The sequence below is a fragment of the Palaemon carinicauda genome, unplaced genomic scaffold (genome assembly GCF_036898095.1).
Source record: "Palaemon carinicauda isolate YSFRI2023 unplaced genomic scaffold, ASM3689809v2 scaffold8, whole genome shotgun sequence".
NCBI classification, from domain to species: domain Eukaryota; kingdom Metazoa; phylum Arthropoda; class Malacostraca; order Decapoda; family Palaemonidae; genus Palaemon; species Palaemon carinicauda.
Genome location: NW_027172093.1, coordinates 800001 through 806803, shown reverse-complemented (window position 1 = coordinate 806803; position 6803 = coordinate 800001).

The following is a 6803-nucleotide window of genomic DNA, read 5'->3' as shown; positions in this document are numbered from 1 at the left end:
CTTAATGACTGATTATTGCCAACTGATACCTATTTTTCAACCAGTACGCCTACTATACATCTACAATGCTTCAAGGTGAAAGTGGCCCCTACATATTCACCTCAGTCTGTTGCACAGGGAAACAGCTATCTATACCAGATGTCACTTTCAAACCAGTTGCTCAACACCTGAAGATGAGGAAGCCTGTTAAATGCATTGTCGTCAGCACTGCCCCTTCCACTCATAATCAGGCAACAGGACCCATCGTCAAAGATCATAGGTCTCTACAGGAAATACAAACCAATTCTTCTCAAGATCAAGACTACAATTGCAACATCAGCTAGGTCTCCTAGTCTTTCCCACTAGCCACTACAACCTTCATGCTATGCCTCCTCCACCCTCGTGTATTGGAAGCTTGGAGACTTAGTGGTATGTTGGACCCAGGACCATCATCCCTGACTAGGACAGCTGAGAAAAATCATGGCGTTAAGCAAACTCCTTCACCCGTTAAGGGGTCCCCTCTCAAAACATATACAGTACGCTATACATCAAGGAAATAAATATAAAGGGAAAATTTGATTAAGATTATCTTGGGACATTTATTCTATTGGCCTCGTCATATGTATATATATATATATATATATATATATATATATATATATAATTTATATATATAATTTATATATATACATATATATAAATATATATGTAGTTATAGATATACATATATATATATATATATATATATATATATATATATGTATGTATATTATATAAATATATATGTATGTATACATACATATATATATGCATATGTATATATATGTAAATACATATATATGAATACATATGTATATATATACATATATATATATACAAATATATCATATATGTATATAGATATGAACATATATATATATATATATATATATATATATATATATATATAGAGAGAGAGAGAGAGAGAGAGAGAGAGAGAGAGAGAGAGAGAGAGAGAGAGAGAGAGAGAGAGAGAGAGAGAGAGAGAGATTTATCTTTCGATAAACAAATATGAAATAATTGGACTGACCATTTTTAAGATATATTAGTACTGAAATTATATACTCCAATTTTTCAATACGCTATGTGTAATACTGAGGGAATTTCAAATTACTACTCAATATAAAAAAAACTCAAAGCTTTGCCGTGTTCCAAATAACTACACAATTACTCTTCCCTTTTACGATTCTGTTTTTATGCAAAAAAATACATCATTATTAAATATTCGTTTTGAAAATAATGGGTAATTCAATTTTCTCACTCCATTACTGATACTTAGATGGTATCAACGCTTGACATATATGTTACGATTTTAGGAAGTTTCCCATTAAGAATATTCATTATAGATTAAATGAATGTGTGATAGTTTTTTTTTTTTTTATAATACTGTATTTACAAATTTGGAAGTAGACATAGTGAAGATTGGTGATAAAAAGTTCAGCTATTTTATATTTGATTATTACCTTACATTTGGAAAATTTTTATTATAATAAGAATATTTACAAAGCATCAAGGTTCACCCTTAGTATACTACTACTACTACTACTACTACTACTACTACTACTACTACTAATAATAATAATAATAATAATAATAATATAATTAACGAAATTAAATCACAAACATACCTTCAAGAAGACATAGTACACATGAAAATCAAACATACTATTCTGTCTGATATCATCGACTTGTGCTCCTAAAACCATGAAAATGTTTCCCACACCATCGGACATTAACTCCCCTTGCCCTATCGGCAAGCTGGTTAGTGTCCGACATCTGAGAGTTCATAGAGGTCGGACAGAAAAGGCTTTATTCAGTTCGCTGCTGTGTGAATGTCAGGGACGCCGGGCAATGATAGTGAAGATTCTAGGTTTTTTTATAAGAGGAACGAGCTAATGGTTGTAACGATTCTAGGGTTTTTTAAAGTGGGCAAAATATCCCGTTTTTTTTCTTTGAAGTTCGCTAAATATCCCTTTTTTTAAAGTTCGTAAAATATCCTTTTTTTTTTTTTTAAAGTCGACAAAATATTTTTTTTTTACAGTCGGCAAAATATCCGGTTTTTTTTTTGTAAAGTTCGAAAAATATTCCTTTTTTTAAAGTTCGTAAAATATTCATTTTTTTTTTAGTCTGCAAAATATCCTGTTTTTCTTTTAAAGTTCGCAAAATATCCCGTTTTTTACTTTTAAGTTTGCAAAAATCCCGTTTATTTTTTTAAAGTTCGCGAAATATCCCTTTATTTTAAGTTTGCAAATTATCCTGTTTTTTTTTTTTTAAGTTCTCAAAATATCCCTTTCTTTTAAAGTTTGCAAAATATCTTTTTTTTTTAATTTTTAAGTTCGCTAAATATCCCGTTTTTTCTTTTTCTTTTAGAGTTCGCAAATATCCCGTTTTTTTTTTTTTTTAACTTTTGTGAATTTAGTCCTACTTTGTTTTTGGGGTGACTTAGTTAAATAGACACTGGCTAATTTTTGTTTTTTTGTTTTTAGAATAAATTTGCATTATCGGCCAACTGAAATGTGAGAAGAATGTGCACTAAAATTTTACTGCTACTGGATTCCTCTCTGGTTACGGCTCATTTTTCCTTTGCCTACGCATACACCTGAAAACACTTAGATAACCCAAAAAAATCGTCTTCACGTAAGGGGTTAACTACTCCACAATAACTGTTCACCGGCTACTAGGCAAATGTTAAGGTAGAAGAGACTCTATAGCTATGATAAAAAGCTCTTCTAGGAGGACACTCCAAAATCAAACCATTGTTCTCTAAGTCTTGGATAGTGCCATAGCCTCTGTACCATGGTCTTCCATTTCTTGGGGTAGAGTTCTCTTGCTTAAGGGTAGAAGGAGGTACACTATATTATATTGGTTCCTTTATTTACTTTCCTCACTGGGCTATTTTCTTTGTTTGGGGCCCTGAGCTTTTACCATCCTGCTTTTCCAACTAGGGTTGTAGCTTAGCAAGTAATAATAATAATAATAATAATAATAATAATAATTACTCTTATGATTTCAGCTTCGTAAAAAGAACATTTTTTTTTTCATTCTAGCATTCTTTTAAATACTACTTTAGTAATGCCTAGTTTTTTGTTATTGTAATATTTGATCCATTTTCCGTATTTTATATATATTTGAGCTAGTTTTTATAACCATGTAAGCTTTTTTTATGATTTTATTTAGCTGCAATATGAAATCAAAATAACTCTTCTAACTTAAGTCATGACAGCCATTTCAATGAAGATATATCGCAAGTATCATCTTGCTGTAATGTTCATTAATAATTTAGGAACATATTACTTACAAATTATATAAAACTATATAATTTGTTAATGTTGTTATTGTTAATTACTTCTCTTGTAGTTTCTTATTTCCTTTCCTCACTGGGCTATTTTCCATGTTGGAGCCCCTGGGCTTATAGCATCCGGCTTTTCCAACTAGGTTTGTAGCCTAGCGAGTAATAATAATAATAATAATAATAATAATAATAATTTGTTTTGCTAAAGATTTTTATTTTGCTGTAGTCCCTTCTTGTAAACTCAATATATATATATATATATATATATATATATATATATATATATATATATATATATATATATATATATACACATAAAAATTCTAAGAATAGTAACAACATTAGAATAAATATTTCTTATATAAACAATAAAAACTTCAACAAAACCAGAGGAAGAGAAATTAGATAGAATAGTGTGCCCGAGTGTACCCTCAAGCAAGAGAATTCTAACCCAAGACAGCGGAAGACCATGGTACTGAGGCTATAGCACTACCCAAGACTAGAGAACAATGGTTCTACCCTAACCAAGAGGACAGTAGGCACTGAACAATTACATTACAGAAGTTAACCCCTTGGGTGAAGAAGAATTGTTTGGTAATCTCAGTATTGTCAGGTTTATGAGGACAGAGGAGAATCTGTAAAGAATAGGCCAGACTATTCGGTGTCTATAGATAAAAGGAAAGAACTGTAACCAGAGAGAGGGATCCAATGTACAACTGCCTGGCCAGTCAAAGGACCTATTAACTCTCTGGCAGTAGTATCTCAACGGGCGGCTGGTGCCCTGACCAACCTACTTTGTTATCTAATTTTAAGCATACAGATTTATGTTAAATTTGAAAAAAAAGAAAATGACATAAATGACAATATTAAATTTAAAATTCTCATCTACATCAGCGTTTGTTAAGTGAAACATTTATCCAAAATGTAACTTACTTTTGCTAGGCTTATTTCGTACTGAACATCATTTATATTTATATTCATATCAATATGTAAGTTAAGGAAATATCTTCTATGCTAAAAAGTAGTTCAGTCACTTACCAAAATATACAATTTCAAAATAGCTCTTTAGCGTGAAAACACGCGGTGCTAGAAGGCTTACCAAAAAAAAAAAAAAAAAAAAAATGCCTTCGGTGCTGAAGGATGAAAAATTTGACGTTAAGGTTTGGCGTCAGAAGTGTTAGCAGGAGTGGCATTTCTGTGCTTGTTTTCGGTCAAGTACAAATACGAGTGTGCGATAATATTTTAGAGAGAATGGCTTATTTACCTCATTATCAAATATAGTACCGGTCTTTACATTGAAGGCTATTATTTGTAGCGGGCGTAATCGCGAAATTAAGTTCCAGTTTATTCATACGAGTATGTCCAAGACTCTCAGATGGACAGCGTCTAGATGTCTAAAAAATTAATTTACAGGCAAGAAACCAAGTTTCTTTTCGTATTTTTATGATATAAATAAAGAGCTCGTGTGTTAGCGGTAGTTTGCGTCGGTCCTATCATTGGTGTTATTGCATCAATGCAAAATGTAGTTATAACGATAGTAGACGATAGTAGGTAGGAGTCATGACGTCATCGATAGTATTCTTCCGCTGCAAGACAGAGTTATCAATTTGTAGATAAGAACGACTAATTTTTTCCAACTCTATATTGAAGTTTTAAGAGATCAATTGAGTTACATAATGTTTTTTTTTGCTTATTTGTGGCCATAACACTTTTCTTCACACATAGCTACGTTATTAGTTATGAAATTTAGGCGTAGACTAAAATGTTGAATGTAGGAATTGATTTCGATTATCATTAAGACGCGGTTTTTTGTGAATAATAATTTTTATTAAAATTTATCTCTGAAACTCGTGATCCATAACGTAATAAAGTTCCCACAATCACACACACACACACACACATATATATATATATATATATATATATATATATATATATATATATATATATATATATATATATACAGTATATATATTTATATATATATATATATATATATATATATACATGTATATATATATATATATATATATATATATATATATATATATACTGTATATATATATATATATATATATATATACTGTATATATATATATATATACTGTATATATATATATATATATATATATATATATATATATATATATATATGTATATATATATATATATACAGTATATTTGTATATATATATATATATATATACATGTATATATATATATATATACACATGTATATATATATATATATATATATATATATATATATATATATATATATATATATATATATATATGGGTATCGAGAGAAAGTAACATATACGACCAATATTGATGCTAGTAGCTCTTTTGCAGAAAACTTAAAGGGTTCTCGCAATTTTCAAAACCAGATTATTTGTACCCTATAGATTTTTCGTCCGTGTAGTCTCTGCTCTCAGAGGTGGAGGATGAAATAGTCGATGATGACGGGAAAGGACTTTGGCTGTTGCCTCTGCTGCGTGTTAACCTTTGAAATTCCATCAATATCTAATGATGACTGATGTGGTAGCAAGGTCGATCATATTTGTATCCTCTCAGCGGTCGGTTGTTCCGTTTTTTTCTTCGAGAATAATTCGCCTATTAATGCCCGAGACTTAGGTAATAATAAGGGTAGTAGGTAGTAGGTTGGCCAGGGCACCAGCCGCCCGTTGGGATACTACTAGTAGAGAGTTATGGGGTAGGTTGGCCAGGGCACCAGCTGCCCGTTGGGATACTACTAGTAGAGAGTTATGGGGTCCTTTGATTGGTCAGACAGTACTACAGTAGATCATTCTTTCCGGTTACGGTTCTTTCCATTTGCCCACACATACACTGAACAGTCTGGCCTATTCTTTACATATTCTCCTCCTGTCCTCATACTCCTGACAACACTGAGATTACCAAACAATTCTCCTTCACCCAAGGGGTTAACTACTGCACTGTAATTGTTCAGTGGCCACTTTCCTCTATTTAAGGGTAGAAGATACTCTTTAGCTATGGTAAGCAGCTCTTCCAGGAGATGGACACTCCAAAATCAAATCATAGTTCTCTAGTCTTGGGTAGTGCCATATCCTCTGTACCATGGTCTTCCACTGTCTTGGGTTAGAGTTCTCTTGCTTGAGGGTACACTCAGGCACACTATTCTATCTAATTTCTCTTCCTCTTGTTTTGTGAAGTTTTTATTGTTTATATAGGAAATATTTATTTTAATGTTGTTACTGTTCTGGGAAATATTTTATTTTAATTTTTAATTATTTCTCTTGTAGTTTCCTTATTTCCTTTCCTCACTGGGCTATTTTCCATTTTGGAACCTTTGGGTATAAATTATAGCATCTTGCTTTTCCAACTAAGGTTGTAGCATAATAATAATAATAATAATAATAATAATAATGATAATAATAATAATAATAGTAATAATAATGATGATGATGATGATGATGATACTACTACTAATACTACTACTACTACTACTACT